Raw genomic sequence first — 24,426 nt, 5'->3', positions numbered from 1 at the left:
CATAAGCCTATGCAACACTAACCAATTTAAAAACATTTATGTTGCAATGAGGTTTGTGCAGTAGGCTATAGGCCTAATTTGTTATCACTGCATATTGGCTCTGCTTGAATTGCCCTGACAATGTTGTTCTTCTCAGACCATTTTGAAATTATAAAAAAAAATGTAGGTATATGATCACACTTGTAATAGATACTTTGTTATATTACTTGTGAGGCACAGCTGAGGGAGTGTGTATGTATATATACTGAACAAAAATATAAACGCAACATGCAACAATTTTAAATGATTTTACTGAGTTAAACTTTATATAAGGAAATCAGTCAATTTAAATAAATTCATTAGGCCCAATTCTATGGATTTTGCGTGACTGGGCAGGGGCACAGCCATGGTTTGGCCTGGGAGGGCGCAAGGTGCACCTGTGTAATGATCATGCTGTTTAATCATCTTATTGATATGCCCCACCTGTCAGGTGGATGGATTATCTTGGCAAAGGAGAAATGCTCACTAACAGGGATTTAAACAAATTTGTACACAGATTAGCTTTTTGTGTGTATGTAAAATTTCTGCGATCTTTTATTTCAGCTCATGAAACATGGGATCAACACTTTTTTTGCGTTTATATTTTTCTTCAGCATATATATTTTTTTACTGGACTGAAGGCCTGCATCTGATGGTCAGTCTGAGGGGAGGGAGAGAGTAGCGTTGAGGCTGCTTCTCACCTGACTCACCGTCCTTCCGCTCTCCCTCCCTCTAATTTGTTATCACTGCATATTGGCTCTGCTTGAATTGCCCTGACAATGTTGTTCTTCTCAGACCATTTTGAAATTATAAAAAAAAATGTAGGTATATGATCACACTTGTAATAGATACTTTGTTATATTACTTGTGAGGCACAGCTGAGGGAGTGTGTATGTATATATACTGAACAAAAATATAAACGCAACATGCAACAATTTTAAATGATTTTACTGAGTTAAACTTTATATAAGGAAATCAGTCAATTTAAATAAATTCATTAGGCCCAATTCTATGGATTTTGCGTGACTGGGCAGGGGCACAGCCATGGTTTGGCCTGGGAGGGCGCAAGGTGCACCTGTGTAATGATCATGCTGTTTAATCATCTTATTGATATGCCCCACCTGTCAGGTGGATGGATTATCTTGGCAAAGGAGAAATGCTCACTAACAGGGATTTAAACAAATTTGTACACAGATTAGCTTTTTGTGTGTATGTAAAATTTCTGCGATCTTTTATTTCAGCTCATGAAACATGGGATCAACACTTTTTTTGCGTTTATATTTTTCTTCAGTATATATATTTTTTTACTGGACTGAAGGCCTGCATCTGATGGTCAGTCTGAGGGGAGGGAGAGAGTAGCGTTGAGGCTGCTTCTCACCTGACTCACCGTCCTTCCGCTCTCCCTCCCTCCGCTGAGAAAAGGGGACACAGTCTTCCAGCTGATGGCGAAACTCAAGTCGCACTGCATTATTTCTGCCTCATGCACCAATTCATGTTGTTGCTCCTATGACCAGAGAAAGTGAAATATTCCTTGATATGAAAAAAGACACACGCCGCTAATAATAACAACGGCAGTTTATCGGAACACTTTGCTGTAGTCATTCATTACAGCTGCAGTGCTGGTTGTAGTGTGAGTGGAAGTAGGGAGATCACACACTTTATGGCTTATAACAGTGTTGAACGAAGTGTTGACCATGCTGAGTAACAACTTAACATGAACTTACTCTTAAAAACAGCAGCTCTTTGCTGTATTCGTTGAGTCTCCCTCTAGTCATGGTTTTAAGTTTTGAAATCTCATAGTATCAACTTTGCTGTGCGTTCGAGGCTTCTTTTTACAGTCTACGCCTATGGCTGGAGGAAACTTGTGCAGACACGGTGATCTGAGCTATCTGATTGGCCAGCGGTAGGCCTATAGGTGCTCTTGATTTGCTCTGGGCCTGCCAGGTAGAGGGAGTTCTACCATCAGACACATGAAATGGTTCAACATGGGAACACTTCCTTCCCGGAGCTAGGACTGCTGAATCGAGTGCACCTACCGACAACAGCGCGAAACAAATACAACAAAACAGTTTTGTTTTTTTACAGAAATGTTTGGTGATCGACTAGGAATACCTTAGAGATCGACCAGCTGACCAAACCATGTGAAGTGAGATTTATCTCCAACTGAGGAGCACTGGTCAGCAGAGCTTTGTCTTTAACTGTGGGTGTCCTAGACTGCCTGTTTTGTACTATTATCCTAGACTAGAGGGCAGTATAATACCATAGGCTACTTTACTTACTGAACAATATATTCTTTGTCTTGACTGGGTGTCCCAGACAGCCATTACCAGTTTTAAAAGAATATAGCCCATGGTTGTATATCAAACAAAAGAAGTAGAGGGTTAAATGGTGTTAAATGTTAATTGAGGGTTAAATGCCAAGGTTGTGTAATGGCATGATTGATGTGTGTTTTGACAGGTTGACTTGCCTTTGCCCTCTCTGGCACTTCCTGCTCTGATCAGGCAGGCTTTGTGTGTTCACTCTGGCGGGCAAAGAGCCTTGTTGTGTGCTCGTCCAGCCTCCTCATGTGGGGAGAGGATTGGGACTTGTGTGTGTGTGTGTGTGTGTGTGAGAGAGAGAGACAGTGACCTAGATCTGTCACCCTGGAGCACAGTGGAGACATGGCGAGTGGAGCCCGGTCAGGCGTGGTCTCTCTCCACGCGGCACCACGCAACGAAGTTTCACCAGACGTCTGCCTGCCTGTCTGTTTGCCTGTCTGTTTGCCTGTCTGTTTGCCTGTCTGTTTGCATAACCATTGCACATACATAGGGCCCTGTGTGAAAGTATTTGGGCTCAGCTCTAATGCAGTGTACTCCTATGAGTTAGTGGTGCTGATGTACAGTACATACTTTCTAATGGACTCACTGTCATGTGGATTTGAGGCACGTTGGTGCTCTTAACATGAACAGGGAAATGTACAAAGTCATCAACTGTGTTTATGATAGTAAGGGCACAGACTGCTCAATACATTGGACTGCCATTAGGTTTTCTGTTCGCTTCAGCACTTGTCTTATATGGGATTGGAAATGTGGGCATTTGATCTGTTTCTCCATAGCCACTTGTGTTCATTACAGTAGGTCAAAACAAGGTCAGATTGGTGGCGCTTACAGCTACATAGGGGCTGTGTGGGGATAGGCTACAGTACCTGGAATAGATGCCAGGTACGCATCACACATTCTCTCTCAAATTCTCTGACACATACACACACACACACACTCTAAATCTCTCTCTACCCTTCTTCTCCTTTATCTCTGATGTCATTCTGAACTTTGGAATCAGAAGTTAAATCTATGAAACCCAGACAGTCAGTGACTGTGTGTCTCCTCCCAGTTCAAGAGATGCTATCAGTCTGTGTTAGCCACGCCAGGGATGTGTACTGTACACTGCAGTGCTGCTAAGAATAGATTGTCCTCTGAGGCCCAGAGAGGAGAGGACCCAGAAGCTGTCTGTGTGTACACAGGATGTTTCTCTTAATGAGGACCTCCCTCCTAATATGACTGTGAGCAGGGTTCACACAAAGTGCTTGAGGTGCTTATACAGTACTTGAATTTGGCACTCTGAAAGTACTGGAATACCTTGAAAATCAGACATTATTTCAAGTTGGTACTTGAAAAGTACTTTAATTAAAATGAGAGGAGAACAGAAAATGATCAAATATGTTAAAATGAAAAATATTAGAAAAATGTATTGATTTTGAGAATTAATTTCCAGGCAGACTACAGAGTTTTATTTCCTCATGTGTTTCATGCTGTGGTTGCCAGGCGAGCTCACTCATTCCACCCACACTGCCACTCAGCCGAGCAGGTACAAAACTGACTGATTAGGCGCCACCAAACGTCACATCGATAGCTAAAATGCCTGGCAAATGTAGATTGAAACCTGCCTGGCAGGATATTGATGTTTATGAATGGGTTTTGCCAGACACAACCAGGGATGTAGTGGAGGGTAAATGCCGTTTACGTATCTTTTTAATTGTGAAACAATGTTTACTCACCTTTTTATTTTGTAAATGATTGTTTACCCACTTATTGCATCCCCAGTGTTGATCAACGCTCAGAAGGCTTCTTTTTAAAATTTGTATTATTATTTTATTTTTTGCTTTTGCCCTTTTTCTCCCCAATTTCGTGATATCCAATTGGTAGTTAGTCTTGTCCCATCGCTGCAACTTCCGTACAGACTCGGGAGAGGCGAAAGTCGAGAGCCACGAGTCCTCTGAAACACGACCATGCTTCTTGACACAGTGCTCACTTAACCTGGAAACCAGCCATAACAATGTGCTGGAGGAAACACCATCCAGCTAGCAACCGAAGTCAGCTTGCAGGCGCCCGGCCCGCCACATGGAGTTGCTAGAGCGCAATGGGGCAAGGACATCCTATCTGGCCAAACCCTCCCCTAACCCAGATGACGCTGGGTCAATTGTGCTCTGCCTCATGGGTCTCCTGGTCACGGCCGGCTGTGACACAGCCTGGGATCAAACCCGGGTCTGTAATGACGTCTCAAGAAGGGAGGCCCTTCAGAAGGCTTCTTGATCTGAGTTCTAATCTCGCCTACCTCTGCGAACAACTGGACTCATGAATGATTAATGTGTGCTCATTATGTTCGCCTGTTCGCCTATTCCCCTGGATTTGTCGTGTTAGCAGCGCATTCATTCACCACTCTGTCCAACAGGAAACTCCGCCCACGACATAGGCCGAGAGGTGAAACAAACTACCTCAGCCCAGACTTACAGTGGCAAGTAGCAGAGATGCTGCTGACAGTGGGAATTATTTTAAGATCCCTTCACTCCTGCAGTGTCAACAGACATCCCCCAAACAAACCCCCCCTGACTCTCGGAGAATGAGTGTACAACTGGTAATAGTCGCTGATATTTCAGTTAGATATAGCTCAAGGGCTCTGGCTGTTAGCCAGGTAGCTAGCTATAACTAGCTGGCTAGAAGTATGAAGTTACATGCTAACGTTGAACGGAGCCTGATCTCAGCAGGAGCAGTTGACTGAAATTAAGCTAGCTATAATCAAAAGATGGGCTACTATAAGTTCTCATAAACAAAATACTTTTTCTTTATAGAGAGTAGTGAGATAGACAGTGGTGAGTCAGGCTGCAATGAAGGAGGCAAAGGAGATACACAGAGAGAGGAAGCATTGAAGCAAGCAGGGAGAGAGGGTAGTAGTACAATGGTTCCCAAACTTGGGGTCCGGGACCCATGTGGGGTCCCCTAAAATGTCTTTAATCTTATCAAACACATTAATAACTTGTTTCTTTTCAAATGGGTGTAGAATACAGCATTCTAGAGACAACTAAGGGCCTTTTACACTGTCAGAATTCACTTTCATGTCATTATGTGTTGGGACAGCCTGTTGGACCCAAATATTGGTGAAATACAGTATAAAGACAATTTAAATATAAAAACAATTTAATATAATGTACACTGGACAACAATATACATGCAACATGCAACAATTTCAAATATTTTACTGAGTTACAGTTCATATAAGGAAATCAGTCAACATCATCAGTCCTGACTTACCACTCATGTATGTAGTAAATAAGTAGTGAAACACATATTATTGAGTAGAACTTGTAAGGTAGTGATGAATAGTAAGTTAGTTGTTTTTTTCATGAGGTTGCGACGATATACTGTTGGTCACGATATATCTGTTGGCGACTAGAAACAATTGTTTAATAGGAACTATTTGAAATTGATGGTCCTTGAAAATAAATATTAGTGCTTGAAAAAGTACTTGAAAGTCCTTGAATTTGACTTGCCACTGTCTGTACGAGCCCTGTGTGAGATGGAGAGACTGAGGAATGGGGGGGGGGGGTTCTTTGCTAAGCTAAAGGCCCCATACATTAGCTAAACAAGCAGCCCTAGCCAGAGTGGGCTTCAAGAGCCAGTAGTTACCTTCTCCTCCAGGCTGGTATCATTACAACCTAGGTGCCTTACAGGGAGGGGATGAACAAGAAAGGATGCTCTATTGTCTTGGCTGACTAGCTGACAGATAGTGAGTTCTATTGTGAACATACTGTACCGTCATGGTCTCCATGAGGACTGTTCAAGACAGATTTGGTGTGTGTACGTGCAGTCCCATGTGGCTCAGTTGGTAGAGCATGGCGCTTGCAACACTAGGGTTGTGGGTTTGATTCCCATGGGGGGACCAGTATGAACTCACTACTGTAAGTCGCTCTGAATAAGAGCATCTGCAAATGACTAAACATGTAAAATGTGTTTGTACTGAGGAAATGGTTTTCCTCTGAATACTGTAACGGGTATTATTGTGCCTTATTAACTACCGTATTGTCTGTGGCTATTCTTTCTATGAGTCAGTGTTTTGGGAGTGTTTAAAGACAAAAAACAAAACCTGAAACAAACAACAGCGTGTGTTTGTGGGATTATGCATACTTTGTGTGTATGTCTCTTTTTCTGATGTAATGTTTAAGACGAGTTATGTGTGTGATGATAGAGGATTTGGGCTAGAGGTGATGTGTAATGACTGGCCGATGTATTGTCTGTTAAGGTATACCGGTATGGATCCACATAACGGTATGGATCATTACAATCCCGTCTATAACGATATGTTGATACAGTGCTAAATCAAAGTTCTACAAATTGGACTACTTCACTTTCAGTTTTGTTCTAGTTTGGTTGAGTATAAAACAATTAGAATGCAGAAATCCTATTAAAACCACTTAGAATTAATTTGTTGCCATCCTCGGGTCATGAACTACTCATAAAACAGATTTAAAACATATTATTCAGAAATATAAAATACTGTAAAATAACGCCATACAGTAAAAAATAAGAAAACTATTGTGATATGATATTTTGTCCATATGGCACAGCCCTCAGTTGTACTAGGCTGTGAATGATGGTTGCCATGTAGAGGCTGGCAAGGACATGTCTGATGACAGACAACTGGCTTAATCACTGGGTTTCTCCCTCAGGGAACATCAGTCATAGTTAGCAGCCAGGGATGTATACTCGTCCTGGAGGACTGTGTTATTATGACCATGTTACACAACTGACCTACAGTGTTGGAAGACTACACATATTGTGAAGATACGATCTTCTATTACAGTTTAACCAAAAACAATCCTCAAAATGAATGCGAGATATTATCCTGTTTGAGTCAGTGGCATTGATGACTACAGCTCTGAGGCTAGAAGTAATCAATGTGTTTAGAAGCAATGACCTCGCTGCCATAACATGTTCACTATATGAACAGGGAGAGTGCTTGGCACTGATTTGAGAGGGCTGATTCCTCAATGACTTGTGATATTCCCCTAATACCCTTCCTAGATAGGATAGCTTCTCCTGTCAACAGGCCTGGGCAGCAGATGGTCACAGTATTACAGAAGCACTCACATCCTGGTTCATACACACCAATCAACCTGGAAGACTAGGGATAAGGGAGGAAATCTGTGTGTGTGTGTGTGTGTGTGTGTGTGTGTGTGTGTGTGTGTGTGTGTGTGTGTGTGTGTGTGTGTGTGTGTGTGTGTGTGTGTGTGTGTGTGTGTGTGTGTGTGTGTGTGTGTGTGTGTGTGTGTGTGTGTGTGTGTGTGTGTGTGTTACCAGAGCATGGGTCAATTCATTTTACGTTCCTGTCAATTGAATTGGGCGACATGGAATTCGTCCGGAGGGGGGACCGACTGATTCAATCTCTGAATTGACAGGAATTTTAATCAAATGTAACCCAGATTTAGTGTTTTCAATGAAAACATGTTGCGAAATGTAGGGCATTGTTTCCACTGTGGGTACTGTGAATATTGTGTTGAATACCATGCAGTTGAGTGTAGAGGGAGTTGGGCATTCTGTTTGCGCGTCAGAGGCAGCATGTTATTCCTGTTCTTCCCTGCTGACAAACTCATACCTTACATTCCTCTTGGATCCTACTGTTTGCCATTTGTACAGAGGGATGGGAGCGCCGTCACACACAGCATCCAACAGACACACTTCCCGGCCTGCTCTGTCTCTCTTATCATCGGTGTTCTTTGGAACAACTTCTAGTTACTGTTACAATGATCATGTCATGAAATCAGATATGTCTATCTGTACTATACTGTACCACTGATCTATAAGGTTATTATGCATTAATACAAGCATTATACACAGCAGACAAGTAGACACAAACACACACACACACACACACACACACACACACACACACACACACACACACACACACACACACACACACACACACACACACAAAAACACACACACACACACACACACACACACACACACACACTGCATGTACATTTTGCACACATGTAGTAGCGAGCATGCATGTTACCACACACTAACTCAGTTACATCACTGTATTACCATGCTCCACATTCTAAAATCAGCCTTGTGCAGCAGTTCCCACCCTTCATCCAACCACACCTCTCTGGCCAGCTTCTAGAACCACTCTCCCTCAGCACTGCAGGCTACGCCTGTCCAGTATACAGTTCAACACTCATCTGCCCAGATTCCCCTCAGCTCACTCCGCACACAGCTAACTGGATTACAGCCTAGCCTTGTGTCTTACTGTTACTAAGCTTTTGTGGCGCATTTGACTTGGATTTTTGTCAGTTTGTTTCGATTGGTGAAAAATCAGCTCTTTGTCTTTGTGGTGCTGCTCTGTCACACAACGTACAGGCTGGTTTATATTTAGTGTTCTTACTCCACCTAGTGGCTATGTGAGGGAGGTGAATACATTTACAAGGCCTTGAATAGGAAGTGTTGCCCTCTACTGGTGTTTAGTGATATAACATTGAGAATAGTATTATATTGAGAAATAGTTCAGATATCATATTAAGTGGCCTGAGGGCTTTTTTTTTTTTTTACCAGGGTGTGAGTAGATAATAACATTGATTTATGTGCCTTTAGGATTGTATCAATATGGTTTTCTGTGCCTCTTCCCTTAGTGACACTGCACCACTGTTTGTTTACTTGTTGACTGTTTATTACAGTTCCCCTCATCAAGAGAGAGAGAGAGAATGTGTGAGGATTGAAGCCTAATGTTGTACTCAGTGTGCACTACAGCATGCTTCCTCCCTGGTATGAGAGTGAGGGAGGCACCAAGCCCCGTGTCATTTCCTGTGCCCCATGTCATAGCGCTTCTGGTTTTCTCCTCTGTTTCCCCTGCTTTTCCACATTTCGTTCTTCCACTCCCAGCCTCACACAGACCTGCACACAGGAGAAAGGACTTCCCTCAATATCAAAACACGCATGCACCTTTATTATTTATTTAACCTTTATTTTAGTAGTGTACCTTCAGGTATGTAGTAGACACGCTCACAGTAGACTGTCTAAAAACAACAAAACACTTTATTACACTACCATTATCAGACATCCATCACTCCTCATATTCACAACAGAGATTTGACACACACACACACACACACACACACACTGACGGACTTCACAGGGGTCCCCACGGAGCAGCTGAGGAGACAGCAACTTCCATGAGAGAAAGGGAACGAGAGTGAGAAAGAGAGAGAAAGAGGGAGAGAGAGAGGGCTGCTAGTTGGCCTGAATTCTTGGGGGTAGGGTGGGGGGCTAGCCAGGGAACCAGGGGAGGCATTAGTGGCAGCAGTGTTGGTTCTGGTGGGCTATTTGTAGCTTCCTGGACCCTGGTATCGTGACAGCTGTCCCCTCCTTGTCTCGCTTAGAATAGTCAGCCTATCAGGGGGCTCCTCTCCCCAGCCTGTTCCCTGTGTGACGTGACGTGAGTCCGCCGGCTATCTCAGCTCTTTCTCACACATTACTAACTCTAGGTTGAACTCCCGTTACCGCCAACGCCGTTTTAAGGGAGTATTTCGGTCAGGGAAGGATTGGATCTACCAAACCTAATTACACTATTCACCTTCACAGAGGCCAGCAGGTAAAGGAGGAGCTGTGGTTCCAGGATTGTTGGGGGAAAGGGAGAGGCCTTCTGTGGAGGAATCTGTGGACTGTGTGAGCCGTCTCTGCCAGGGGCCTGGCTGGTAACACAATCTTTAGGGCTGACAGTGAGGGGGGCTCGCTATTTCTCACTGCAACTGAGCTCATGCTCAGCTAAGGGGAGCCATTTTGGCTCTGGAGATGCTAGCTAGCTATGCTAACAGCCTGTTGCCTGAGCCTTGGTGTAATGTTAGCCAAAGTAACTTGGTTCATTTGGTTTGATCTGTGTGCTTTAGCATATGTGCCAGTAGAATAGTGTAATAATAGAAGTGAAAGGAGTGTGTCTGCCAGGAAGGCTGTGATGGTAGCTGTCTGGAACTGACTGTTATAGGCAGATTGGGCAGAAGTTGAATGGAGCCTTTGTGTCTTTGACTCTCGCCTCTGTTGGAAAAGTCACGTTAACTGTTCATTGTGTGTTGGTATAGTGAGCTATGCTATTAGCAATGCTGACCCACGGTCTTTTGTGGAAATTCCAGATTAATTTTTTGTGCGTTTCCTCCTCTAGCCTACTGTTTTGACCAACATGCTGCCTAACGTTTGCCTTTCTGTAAGTTTGGATGTGGAAAATGGATCTGCTATCCTGTGATTCCCTGTGTAGGGCACTTTCCCTTTTCTGTTGTATGGGGACCAGCCTGACCCCAGCCTATAGTACAATGTGGATCTGAGATGCCGAAAGAGTGTGTGCTGTTTCCTCTGTCAACACCAACTGGCTGCCCTAACTCTCTCAGTGGACAAGTGATTGCGCAAGATCAGTGTTGGTTGTAGACCCCTGAGATGACTGTCCCTCTTCCTTGTCATATCAATTCAAACCACATTTCCAAAAAGCTTTGTACATCTTTGCTTTTAATGTCAGCAGAGTCAGTCAGAAAACAGGTGTCATGTTTCACAGTGACAATTTTTTTATTTTATTTTAACCTTATTTTACCAGGTAAGTTGACTGAGAACACATTCTCATTTACTGCAACAACCTGGGGAAGAGTTACAGGGGAGAGGGGATGAATGAGCCAATTGTAAGCTGGGGATGATTAGGTGACTGTGATGGAATGAAGGGCAGATTGGGAATTTAGCCAGGACACCAGGGTTAACACCCCTATTCTTACAGTAAGTGCAATGGGATCTTTAATGACCATAGAGAGCCAGGACACCCATTTAACATATCTTCCAAAAGACAGCACCCTACACAGGGCAATGTCCCCAATCACTGCCCTGGGCATTGGAATATTTTTTAAATATTTTTTAGACCAGAGGAAAGAATGCCTCCTACTGGCCCTCCAACACCACTTCCAGCAGCATCTGGTCTCCCATCTAGGGACTGACCAGGACCGACACTGCTTAGCTTCAGAAGCAAGCCAGCAGTGGGATGGTAATAGACATTAAAGTCTGTTCCTCAGCTTTCATTATCTCTGGGCATAGGCCTATCTCTTTACTGCATTGTTTCAGTATTGTCAATACGGCTTTGTTCTGTGGTTATTAGCTACGTCCACTGGTGTTCTCCCAAAACAGTGGCTGAGTCACATTTTTCAGAGTGTCAGTCACCATGCTATATCCGGTTTAGATCAAATACAATTTTATTGGTCTTTGTCTGTGTGTGTAAACAGTGTAAACAGTGTTTATATGTATGCACAGTTGTGTGTGTGTGTTTGGGTGTGTGTGTGTGTTCAGAGGGAACCAGAGAGTCAACCTGGCTATCCAACCTGATGTTGGCCTCTGAGGCATTATGCCCACATGGCTCCTCCTAAAAAAGCCCTGTCCTGTCTCCCTGGCCCTTGCCTGGCCGAGCCTGCCCAGTGTCCACAGATAAGCAGCAGAACTCAACAACCCCCCTGTTATAGACACATTAGAGCCTGTGGTGGGAGAGCCGGAGCCAGTCTTCAGACTGACTGACCCCCACTAAAGCTCTCTGTTCTGGGGGGGAAATATCCCAAAGGTCATGTGTAGGTTTTGCTGTAATGGTGTTCTGTTTGTTTTTTACTGTCATGAGGTCAACATTTCCACAAATCACTTGTCAATCATAACTGAATGGTTGAGTCTTGGTTCTGTGTACAGTATGTTCATGTATGTAGCTATGTATGTTTGTGTATCTTTAGGAGAACCCTTATCCCTCTGTTGTCCCTCCCCCTCTCCTCTTTCTTTTCTTTGCACACTAGACTTGTTCACCTCACTTCCTGCGACACGTGGTCCTTCCACTATCCCACTGGTTGCGGCCCCTAGAGTGAAGAACCAGTGATTTTGGCCTCTATTGTAAAGATCTACCCTTCCATCCATCTGTCTGTCCGTCTGTCCAGCTCTTCTCTCCATTACTGCTCTCCCCCTTGTCCCCCCTCATCCGGCACAGCTCATGACATCAGCGCAGTCAACATGGCCTTCTCATCACGCTTTTCCTTCTGGGAGCAAAAGGGAAGTCCTGTTCAGTTTTCCTTACAGCACGTTGGTGTGGGGACATGGGGTGGGTTACGTTGTTGTGGGGACATGGGGTGGGTTACGTTGGTGTGGGGACATGGGGTGGGTTACATTGATGTGGGGACATGGGGTGGGTTACGTTGGTGTGGGGACATGGGGTGGGTTACGTTGATGTGGGGACATGGGGTGGGTTACGTTGGTGTGGGGACATGTGGTGGGTTACGTTGGTGTGGGGACATGGGGTGGGTTACGTTGGTGTGGGGACATGTGGTGGGTTACGTTGATGTGGGGACATGGGGTGGGTTACGTTGGTGTGGGGACATGGGGTGGGTTACGTTGGTGTGGGGACATGGGGTGGGTTACGTTGGTGTGGGGACATGGGGTGGGTTACGTTGGTGTGGGGACATGGGGTGGGTTAGGTTGGTGTGGGGACATGCGGTGGGTTACGTTGATGTGGGGACATGGGGTGGGTTACGTTGATGTGGGGACATGGGGTGGGTTACGTTGATGTGGGGACATGGGGTGGGTTACGTTGATGTGGGGACATGGGGTGGGTTACGTTGGTGTGGGGACATGCGGTGGGTTACGTTGATGTGGGGACATGGGGTGGGTTACGTTGATGTGGGGACATGGGGTGGGTTACGTTGATGTGGGGACATGGGGTGGGTTACGTTGGTGTGGGGACATGGGGTGGGTTACGTTGGTGTGGGGACATGGGGTGGGTTACGTTGTTGTGGGGACATGGGGTGGGTTACGTTGATGTGGGGACATGGGGTGGGTTACGTTGGTGTGGGGACATGGGGTGGGTTACGTTGGTGTGGGGACATGGGGTGGGTTACGTTGATGTGGGGACATGGGGTGGGTTACGTTGGTGTGGGGACATGCGGTGGGTTACGTTGATGTGGGGACATGGGGTGGGTTACGTTGGTGTGGAGACATGTGGTGGGTTACGTTGGTGTGGGGACATGGGGTGGGTTACGTTGATGTGGGGACATGGGGTGGGTTACGTTGGTGTGGGGACATGGGGTGGGTTACGTTGGTGTGGGGACATGGGGTGGGTTACGTTGGTGTGGGGACATGGGGTGGGTTACGTTGGTGTGGGGACATGGGGTGGGTTACGTTGGTGTGGGGACATGGGGTGGGTTACGTTGGTGTGGGGACATGCGGTGGGTTACGTTGGTGTGGGGACATGGGGTGGGTTACGTTGGGGACATGGGGTGGGTTACGTTGGTGTGGGGACATGTGGTGGGTTACGTTGGTGTGGGGACATGTGGTGGGTTACGTTGGTGTGGGGACATGGGGTGGGTTACGTTGATGTGGGGACATGGGGTGGGTTACGTTGGTGTGGGGACATGGGGTGGGTTACGTTGATGTGGGGTCATGGGGTGGGTTACGTTGGTGTGGGGACATGGGGTGGGTTACGTTGATGTGGGGACATGGGGTGGGTTACGTTGGTGTGGGGACATGGGGTGGGTTACGTTGGTGTGGGGACATGGGGTGGGTTACGTTGATGTGGGGACATGGGGTGGGTTACGTTGGTGTGGGGACATGGGGTGGGTTACGTTGGTGTGGGGACATGTGGTGGGTTACGTTGGTGTGGGGACATGGGGTGGGTTACGTTGGTGTCTGGGCCTAGTGAAATGTCTGCCCTGCATGTATCACACCTCCACTAAGCGTCCATTTTGGGGCTTGAGAGTGTCACGTCGTTGAAAGCTTGCGGTCTGACAGCCATGCCTCTGCTGTGGTTTTCTGATGGTGTGCTAAAAGTAACCGTTGTCATCATATGCATGATCCAATGTCAGTGTTTGACTCACCATGGAAAACCTTGACTGGAGTAATTTGCTTTGGCAAAATGACGAGCTCCGTGATATCGCTTCAAATACTTTATTCTAGGGGAGCTCTGACTGCCAAGCTGGCTTTTGATTTTATTTTGTTTGACTCCCATTTTGTTTGACCATCACAACACATCCTGTAGCTCCACAGTAAACTGACGCGTCCCCAAACTGTTACCCAAAATAATAGATCATAGTGGTAAATACATCAAAATAAACCCAAAGCCTTTTTAAGCAGGCCTTGTAGTTCTCATGTGTCACTATTACATAAAAACTGGACAAATTAATTTGGCTACAGCTTAGTGTCTGTGAATAATATTAACTTTCACTTTTAAAAGGACACCATGTGGTGTGTGGTAGATAGCTCTTCCACATAGTGTACATCCAGGTTTGCAGCATGGTGTGTGTTTTGCATGTTGTGCAGTGAGTGGAGTGTTTCCTGCAAGTACCCCTGGCAAGTGACCACTACTTCTAAGCGTCGTAGGTTTTGACCTCACTTCCTTGTCTTACCAAACCCTTTAGGTCAAAGAAGAGGTCAGACCACCAGGCTCCAAGATATCAAATCAGGGTGTAAGTTGACTGCTATTGTTCTCATGTTGTGAAGCTTTAGAGCAGGGCTATTCAATTCCGGTCCTGGAGGGCCGAAACACTTTTCATCCTCTCTTTCTAACCATGGATTGATTAAGACCTGGGACAACAGGTGAGTGCAATTAACTACCAAGTAGAAACAAAGAACAGAAGTGTTTTGGCCCTCCAGGACCGGAATTGAAACAGCCCTGCTGTAGGCTTAATCAGGAGTCTGAGAGTATGTGACTAAAGGGATCATAGGTTTCTGGGGATTGGAGTCCATTATGGTATCCTTACATCTGAGGAGAGGAAGCCACATCAGACTATTGAGATGTGCCTGTCACATCACTGGTCTTTTACCTGGAGGTTTGTCAGCAACACTGTGCTTCAACCAACTGAGCCATTGGAACCAGACACACCTTGGTAGCTCCTGACACCAGACAAGTCTTTCTCGCCACGATAGGAGACAGTTACTAACAAGCCGATGTGAAAAGAGGCACAACATGGAAGATTGTAGTTATTTTTCTATTCTGGATGTAATGTCGCAGACAGTTACACTTTTTAATTTCAGAACAAACCGGGATCAGTGCTGTGTGCAGTGTCTGTAATTGCTTTGTAAATAGTATAATACCTTCTTTTCAAATTACATAGTTTTTCCTGAATAATCTGTAGCCTCGATGTGTAAATTGCAGCCATATCTCAATGTAGCCTAAAGATTAACAGACAGGCAGTTTATGAGGGCCGCGTGGCGATATAATATGCAACACACGCAACAAATATGAAAGATATTCAGCAACTCTTGGGGGACAATACTTTATTATTAAAACCAACGTGTTTCTGACAGCCTGATTAAGGCTATTGGTTTTGATAATAAACAAGTATGTTTCTTGTCAACTTTTATTGTCCCTCAAGAGTTTATGAATATATTCCACATTTCCAGTTTTCTCTACTATTGGAGCTTAGTTAGATGGAGAACCACAGTTGACCTTTTCCCTCTCAGTCTGGGAGCTCACACAGTGTTTTTTAACACTTACTCTGTAGCAGTGCAGACAGGGAGAGAGACAGAAGAACAGTAGAGAGCCAGCAGGGAACCAGGCCTTCATCACCAGCCTGCCGGTATCCCACATGCTGCATTCCCAGCATTCAGCCTCCTGTCTGTGGGGAACCACAGCTAAGCCCCCCCTGGTACCATGGAGCCATTTCAGGTACTATAGCGACTGGAGCATAGGAGGAGGGGAAGATGAAACACTAAATCAGGTTATTATTGCATTCAAGTGTTGTTGACCTTCATAAGTGTCGGTTAGCCATTTAGGTGGAGTTAGGCTCTGTCTGTGGAAGGCAGTGCAGGGTGTTGGGTTATCATAAGGCCTGTAGGACGGCAGGGATATTCAAGCATGAAATACTAGGGGAGAGATAAGAATGAGTGTCATTGGCACGGTGCTCAGTAGCGTGGAGAGTGAGGTCAGGATGGACAGTGTGTTAGTGTGTGATATGCAGCTGGGAGAAGGATTCAGCACAGGTGTGTGTGTGTGTTTGAGTGATATAGCAGGATTTTCTTGCAGCTGAGCGAAGGTGCTGTGTGTGTGTGTGTGTGTGTGTGTGTGTGTGTGTGTGTGTGTGTGTGTGTGTGTGTGTGTGTGTGTGTGTGTGTGTGTGTGTGTGTGTGTGTGTGTGTGTGTGTGTGTGTGTGTGTGTGTGTGTGTGTGTGTGTGTGTGTGTCATTAGATCTGCTATTAGAAGCGAGGTGCTGCAGTGCAGAAAGGAGGCCAAGTCAGCACCCATAGACACCTCTGCTATCTCAGTCTGAAACCCCCACCCTCCACCTCTCGTATCAACCCACCCTGTTCTATTTCAGAACCTGGGCAGGCATGTGGCAGTTGGGTGAGCATAACAGCACGCTTGTCCAGGAAAGCAAACAGGACCTGTGATCCCTTTGGTCAACCATACATACAGTATCAGACGATCCAGACAAACACATGGCTGCTCAGATTAAGTTTTTGGTTTAGTAACCAAAGTGGAGTTTGCATATGCTTTAAGATAAACTGTGTGAGTTTACTTTAAGTCTGTTCTAGTTTCTCATGTGTCTTGCTGCTCTGCTCTCTCCCTCCCTGTTGTGTGAGTAGTCAGACAGCGACAGTGGCAGTATGAGTAGCCGCTCCCAGTCCGTGCCCAGTCTGGAGCCTGGCAGGGGCCTACTCCGCACCAAAAGCCCTGAGCCGGCCAAGACACATCCCGGGGTCAGGGTCAGGAGTCCCTCGCCACCCAGGGTACGCAGGGACGTAAAGGTTCCTGAACGCTTCAAAAGTCTAGTGCCTCTGATCCAGACGCCAGCACAGCACTTCAGGAGCCCTGACCCACGCAGAGCTTCCATAATTAGCCCTGAGCCTGTGCTGAACGGGAACAGCAAGCCCAACGGATCCGTTAACGTCAGTGATGTCAATGGGAACTCTGCCAATGGCAGTACCAGACATACAAACCTGGACAACGATGATCCGAGCCTTACCCGCAAGAAGGTAGTGAAGGTGGTGCGTCAAGTGGTGCGGAAGGCACTATCTGCAGAAGAGGAGGATGCTCCAGCTCCTGAGCCTACCAAACCTGCCCCTGAACCTCCTAAATTGGTGCCATCATCTGTGCCCAAGGTCCCAAAGGTACCACTGTTCTCTTTCAAGCACGATACCATCAAGACGGAGGAGAAGGACGATATATCAGCAGGGCTGGCCAGCCTCATGGTCCGCGGGAGGACCAGGAACCGCCCTCGCACACGCATGGATGAGCCACCTGAAAAAGGAAAAGAGGAAGCAGTGAAAAGAGAGGAAAAAGAAGGCCCTAAATTGGTTGAGATGAAATCTATCTCTAATGTCGGCACAGTTTCAAATCAGGAGGATAAGACTCCTGTGTCGGCTGCACCTGCTAAAGTTCATCCTATGGCTTCTAATTTGATCTCGGTTCCCTCCAGGTCTTCCCACGCAGGCTTCATCCCTGCTTCAAAGCCTTCCCCGCTCTCCCCTCCTGCAGGTTTCACCCCACCACCAAAATCAGCCTCCCTTTCCCCACCTACTGGGTTTGTACCAGCACCAAAATCATCCCCACTTTGCCAACCAAATGGGTATGTACCAGCACCAAAATCAGCCCCCCTTTCCCCTCCAGTAGGGTTTGTACCAGCCCCAAAATCTACTGCTGTTAGTCCTTCAGTTTCCACTGCAGCCCCCAAATCCTCCCCAGCAATTCCCCCATCATGCTTTATCCCACCACTAAAATCAGCCCCCATTTCCCCACCTGCCGGGTTCATATCAGCATCAACATATACCCCCCTTTCCCCACCTGCTGGTTTTATCCCCTCTTCTAAATACTCCCGTGTCACTCCCCCTTCAGCATCCTTTCCCACCTCTAAGTCCTCCCCCAGTACTCCTCCTGCAGGGTTTGTCCCAGTCTCCAAGGTCTCGCCTCTCTCCCCTAGTCCTCCAAAGGCCTCGCCTCTCTCCCCTCCTCCCGCCTTTATCATTCCCAAAGTGAGTGCTCTCTCTCCACCACCGGTGTTGATCCCGCCCCCCAAACTGCCAGCCGTGAAGAAGCCTGAGGTAGGCTTACTGTCCTCACTGCATGAACCACTTTTGAGACCACTGTGTGAAAAAACGGATGTTGATCGCTAATGCACAGAAAGCACTCTTTGCATCTCCATGATAACTCCGTTTTTTTGTGTGTGTGTGTGTGTGTGTGTGTGTGGATGGTGTTATTTTAACTAACTTCACTTATCTTGTTGAGTTCTCCACTTGTTAGCTGAGTTCAGGCTCCATTTCGGGGCCACGATGATGGGCTCAACTCCCTATTGAACTTGTTTGTTTCTCCAGAACTTTCTCATTTGCACAAAGTCAGTGTTTCTCAGTTTGTTAAAGGGTGCAGTCTCATGGGGCTGAAGCTTTTGTTGCATTCACTGCTCTGATACCAGCTCCATATTTCTCTGAGTTTCTCTTGGGGGATGGAGCCTGTCTCACACAGCTCTCCTTCCTCACATGTCTCTCCTCTAAGACGCCAGGGCTGCTGAGACAGCTTCCAGAAAAACAACAAGTTCAGTAGCTTTTTTCCCCGACTGCCTCAACCCAAGAGACCCTGCTGTCATCTGCAGCTTGGAAGCCTTGTTTATTGAAGTTAGCCTGGGGGGGTGGGGGAGGGGGGGGTATCCAAAGGAGGAAAAAGCGTATTGGGGTGGAATGTTCTGTCGCTGTGGCCTGGAGTTCCACGGAGACCCGCAGAGATAATTATTGATAGTGACTTCAAAGCCCCGCTGCAGCCACCATGGCACGCGTTGGGAGAAGAGAACTATCTACACATTTTGCAGATGCCAGATATTTTTTAAAAGGTTTGGTCTTTTTGCTGGATTCTCGCTGAGTTTTGGCAATTACCGGCCTCTCAGGGTCTTTGTTTACTTGCTAGCTGACCACAAGCTGGCTTTGACTGCTACTGTGGCTATCTGAGTTTGCTATAGTTGTCTAAGGCTAAAGTTTGCTTGTGTATTGTTACCCAAGCTAGTTATAGTTTTGCTTGGCTTCGCCCTGTGCATTGAGATCTGAATGATTTCACATCCAAGTGGGCTTTTGTATCCCTCGACTGTTGATTTGCTCACTACCTTAGCTAGACTCTGGACGTCTAGAGCATGGCTTGTTGCGAGTTTGTTCAACATGGTTGTATCATTTCTTTATCTTATGGACTACTTGTATGTGTGTGTACATTACTTACGGCGTGCTTGTTGGCGTGGATGTATCTGTGTGTACCATTGGAAGGTGGCAGCCTCTCCCCTGTCCTCTGTTCCCATTGAGAAGGCTTCACCGCAGAACAATTCATCAACCGTTTCATCAAAGACTACCGCAACCATAACCCAAAAGGTGTGTTTGCCATAGCATTCACTCAGTTCACTGTTGCTATGCTGTGGAAGTGAGGTATTGTAACCAAGTGTGTGTGTGACTTCAGGATTGTCATGGCATCTAGTGAACATCTCACAGCGTGAAAAAAACCCTGAATGCATTTCTGTTGTCTATGAAACAGTGTTGAATGTGGTCCACTAGAATAGTGCGCTTTGATAGCCTAGTTTCATAGCTCAACCTGTTGATGATCTGACCTCCAGGAGGCGCCGCTCAGTCCCACTGAAGAGGCTCAGAGACTCCTGGACAGGATCTTCAGTGCGCCTGTAAAGACCCACCTTCGCTCCTTGTCTCTCCCCATTTCTCTATTATTTCCACTCTCTCTCCCCCTCTGGACTGCCTAGATACATGCTTCTCCTCTTTCACTTTTTTAATCTTTACTTTCTTTCCTTTATTCATTTTAACAGGATACGTTGATTAACATTCCAGTAATGAATTTAGAGGTGCTTATTTATTTTCCATTAACAGCCTATCATGCTCTCTATCTCTCCTTCTCTCTTTATTTTCTTCACTGGATGTTCAATCTTTATCTTCATAGCTAATAGTAATTTGTCATTTTCCTTTTAGGCACATTTAATTAAAAGTACAGATTTACTAATTTGGGCCATATCCATTGCTTGGCTACCCAAACGCCTTACTCCGTCCAAATGCTACGCCACGCCCACGGACATTAGTTTCTTCTCCACAATTAGTTTGGATCTGAGTGCCTCCCCAACGATTTCTAGAACGCAAACACATTCTAACTCTTCTGATTGGTCCCAGAAACCGATGGATTGGGCCAGAGCCAGAACACACATGGGTAAAGCAGCGTTTTGACAACTCGCATTGGCTAGAATACACTGATGAGCTACAAATGGTCCAATCGCTGATGACTTTGTTTTGTACAACCCTCTCATTTTCACTACATATTACTTCATTCATGGCAGTCAAACTCTATTTGTATGTATTATGGATCCCCGTTAGCTGTTGCCAAGGCAGCATCTACTCTGCCTGGGGTCCAGCAAAAATGAAGGCAGTAATATACATCATAATGCAAATACAACAGATTTGACAATACATATGTGTGTGTTCCCTCAGGCCACTAGTCTACAACACACAATCCAGGTGTGCGTGTGTGTATAGTGTGTTTGTATGCGTGTTTGTTTGTACCTGTGTATGTAGCGAATGTAGAGCAGCGGAATAATACAATTTGAGTCGTCAGGCAACCATATCCATGCATGACTAGGTTACTGCGTTCTCATGTTCACTGTTCATTGAACTAATTGACTGTTTATGTCTATGCTGCTTTCTGATACCATTATTGTTTTGTCACCTGTCAAACTTTCACTGGATTTGTCAATTCATGTTTTATATTCAGTTTCTCATCTTTTTCTCTTCCTTTGTCTTTTTCTCTCTCTCCGTTTCTCTCTCTCTCTCTCCATTTCTCTCTCTCTCTCTCCGTTTCTCTCTCTCTCTCTGTTTCTCTCTCTCTCTCTGTTTCTCTCTACTCTCCGTTTCTCTCTCTCCCTCAATCTTTCTTTGTCTTTTTCTCTCTCTCCATTTCTCTCTCTCTCTCTCCGTTTCTCTCTCTCTCTCCGTTTCTCTCTCTCTCTCAGTTTCTTTCTCTCTCTCCGTTTCTTTCTTTCTCTCACTCAATCTCTTTCTTTGTCTTTTTCTCTCTCTCTCTCTCCGTTTCTCTCTCCCTCAATCTCTTTCTTTGTCTTTTTCTCTCTCTCTCTCCATTTCTCTCTCTCCCTCAATCTCTTTCTTTGTCTTTTCTCTCTCTCTCTTTCTCTCTCTCCATTTCTCTCTCTCTCCGTTTCTCTCTCTCTCTCTCCGTTTCTCTCTCTCCCTCAATCTCTTCCTTTGTCTTTCTCTCTCTCTCTCTGTTTCTCTCTCTCCCTCAATCTCTTTCTTTGTCTTTTTCTCTCTCTCTCCATTTCTCTCTCCCCCTCAATCTCTTTCTTTGTCTTTTTCTCTCTCTCTCTCCATTTATCTCTCTCTCCGTTTCTCTCTCTCTCTCTCCGTTTCTCTCTCTTCCTTTGTCTTTTTCTCTCTCTCTCTCCGTTTCTCTCTCTCTCTCCGTTTCTCTCTCTCTTCGTTTCTCTCTCTCTCTCCGTTTCTCTCTCTCTCCATTTCTCTCTCTCCCTCAATCTCTTCCTTTGTCTTTTCTCTATCTCTCTCTCCGTTTCTCTCTCTCTCTCTCCGTTTCTCTCTCTCCCTCAATCTCTTTCTTTGTCTTTTTTCTCTCTCTCTCTCCGTTTCTCTCTCTCCCTCAATCTCTTTCTTTCTAATTGGTGCTTGGCTGTGTCTATCTGTGGCTGTTGTATGGCTAGCTGGAGCCGGCAGTTTGTGCCTCAGCCCCGACCCTTTCTCCTGCCCCAGCCCCAAACCCCCCTCAGGTACTGTGGCCCACAGGGGTCCCCTCTGGCGACCTGGTTAAAGTGTGTGCTCGTGTGGCATGTTGGAATGTAAGCCTAGATTCCTCTTCTAACTTTCCCCTCTCTCACCCTGCCTGTCTATCTAAGGTTCATCTGTAATGGTGCTTGGTGTTTTCCCTTCCTCATTTGTTTTTGGAACAAAGCCGGTATTAAACGATGATAGTGTCTAGATGCCTCCAGGGCAATCAAACAGACCTTGACCTGTATGGAAACTGACAAACCAACCCAGTGCATTTTTTGTTTTGTCAGTAGCATGGCAGTGGAATAGTCCCCTGATTAAGATGTGCCGCATGTTTGTTTGCCCCGTGTGGTGTGCAGTCGCAGTGTGAGTGAATGGCAGTGTGTGTGATTTATGACTGGCAGGTGTTCCTGTCCCGTTGCTCTCTCTGTCTCCCCTTTATGACATGATGTGTCATGATGCATTAGCTCATCTCACAGACATAGAGCTTGACCTCTCCTCATTCTTTGCCATCCCACAGTTTTTTCTTCCCATCCCTCCCTGGTCTTGACCCTGATAACTTACATAATGTACTCGTTACTTTAAATGGTAAACACTGCCTTGATGATATCTGATAATGTTTTCAAATTTGTCTCAAAACTCTAAACAAAACTTCAGAGAATAATGAAGGATGCGTTAGTTAAACAAGATTCTCTGGTCTGATGAAACCAAGATTGAACTCTTTGGCCTGAATGTCAAGCGTCACGTCTAGAAGAAACCTGGCAAATACCATCCCTACGGTGAAGCATGGTGGTGGCAGCATCATGCTGTGGGGATGTTTTTCAGTGGCAGGGACTAGGAGACTAGTCAGGATCGAGGGAAAGATTAATAGAGCAAGGTATACAGAGATCCTTGATGAAAACCTGCTCCAAAGCACTCAGGACCTTAGACTGGGGGCGAAGGTTGACCTTCCAACAGGACAATGACCCTAAGCACACAGCCAAGACAACGCAGGAGTGGCTTCGGGACAAGTCTCTGAATGTCCTTGAGTGGCTCAGCCACAGCCTGGACTTGAACCCGATCGAACATCTTTGGAGAGACCTGAAAATAGCTGTGCAGCAACGCTCCCCATCCAACCTGACAGAGCTTGAGAGGATCTGCAGAGAAGAATGGGAGAAACTCCCCAAATACAGGTGTGCCAAGCTTGATGTGCCATACCTAAGAAGACTCGATGCTGTATTCGCTGCCAAAAGTACTTCAACAAAGTACTGAGTAAAGTGTCTGAATACTGATGTAAATGTGATATTTCAGTCTTTTTTTATTTTTAATAAATTAGCAAACATTTCAAAAACCTGTTTTTGCATTGTCATTAAAGGGGTAATTCTGTGTAGATTACTGAAGGAATAAAACAATTGAATAGATTTTAGAATAAGGCTGTAATGTATCAAAATGTGGAAGAAGTCAAGGGGTCTGAATACTTTCTGAAGGCGCTGTATATCTCTCCATTCCAGCAGCTCATGATTATGAGGGATGATGACATACTGGACATGATGTTTTGTGTGGTTTGGTGGATTGCTACCCATCTTTCCACTGTAACTCCACTCTAACTATGACCTTTGACCACTTTTCCTTCCCTCACGCCTGTCGTCCTCCAGGGACAGGTGGACAAGGATCCCGTGGCCATCCTTCAGGTGTCTCACGCCGCTGCCCAACAACCTAAGGTCTGGCCTTTGCTGTGCCTGTGTGTAATTCACCCTCTCCACCTCCCACCACTCCCACCACCGACCCCTGAAGTGCTGTGTACCCTGTGTGCTGTGTTTCATTTACCCCCACCAAACACAACTGCATAGTATTCACTCAAAGCCAAGCCACCTGCACATTTGGCCCTCTTTCACCTAATTAGAACATTTCAGGGGAAAATCAGCACTCAAAATTAAACTTGTTTGATTGTACTTAAGATTCGTGGTTGTGTGGATTCCACAGGATCAATCATACCATCACATTTTGTCTCGTGTAGATGTCATTGCATGACGTCAGTTTTCCATTTAAGAGACAATGAGACAGACGCTGCAAAAAACTTCATCTGATTGTGGCTGATTATGCGTTATTAAAAATAACATAGTATGTAGGCCTATATTTCACACTGTGAATTTCATACGTTTTTTATCTGTGTGTTCTTTACTTTTTATTGTCTTGTTGTCATCCCTCAGGATACAGTCCATCCCTAGCATTCGGTGTGTTGTGTTGTGTTGCTGTGCTGTGTGGATTGTGTATCCATTCTCTTCATACACCTCCCTCCCCTCACCCACCATGCTGTGTGACATTGATGTGCATCCAACAGTGTCTTTGTACAGATTCGGTTCACTGATA

At 45.7% G+C, this 24,426-nt stretch overlaps 1 protein-coding gene across 1 annotated transcript in view; it reads left to right on the top strand.

The window, feature by feature from the left end:
- LOC120028392 (unconventional myosin-XVIIIa-like) overlaps nucleotides 1-24,426 on the top strand; it is a 198,208-nt gene that overhangs the window by 73,613 nt on the left and 100,169 nt on the right. The window lies entirely within an intron of this gene.

The sequence above is a fragment of the Salvelinus namaycush genome, chromosome 34 (genome assembly GCF_016432855.1).
Source record: "Salvelinus namaycush isolate Seneca chromosome 34, SaNama_1.0, whole genome shotgun sequence".
NCBI classification, from domain to species: domain Eukaryota; kingdom Metazoa; phylum Chordata; class Actinopteri; order Salmoniformes; family Salmonidae; genus Salvelinus; species Salvelinus namaycush.
The sequence above is the reverse complement of the archived record's forward strand: the minus strand, read 5'-3'. Positions and strand labels throughout refer to the sequence as shown.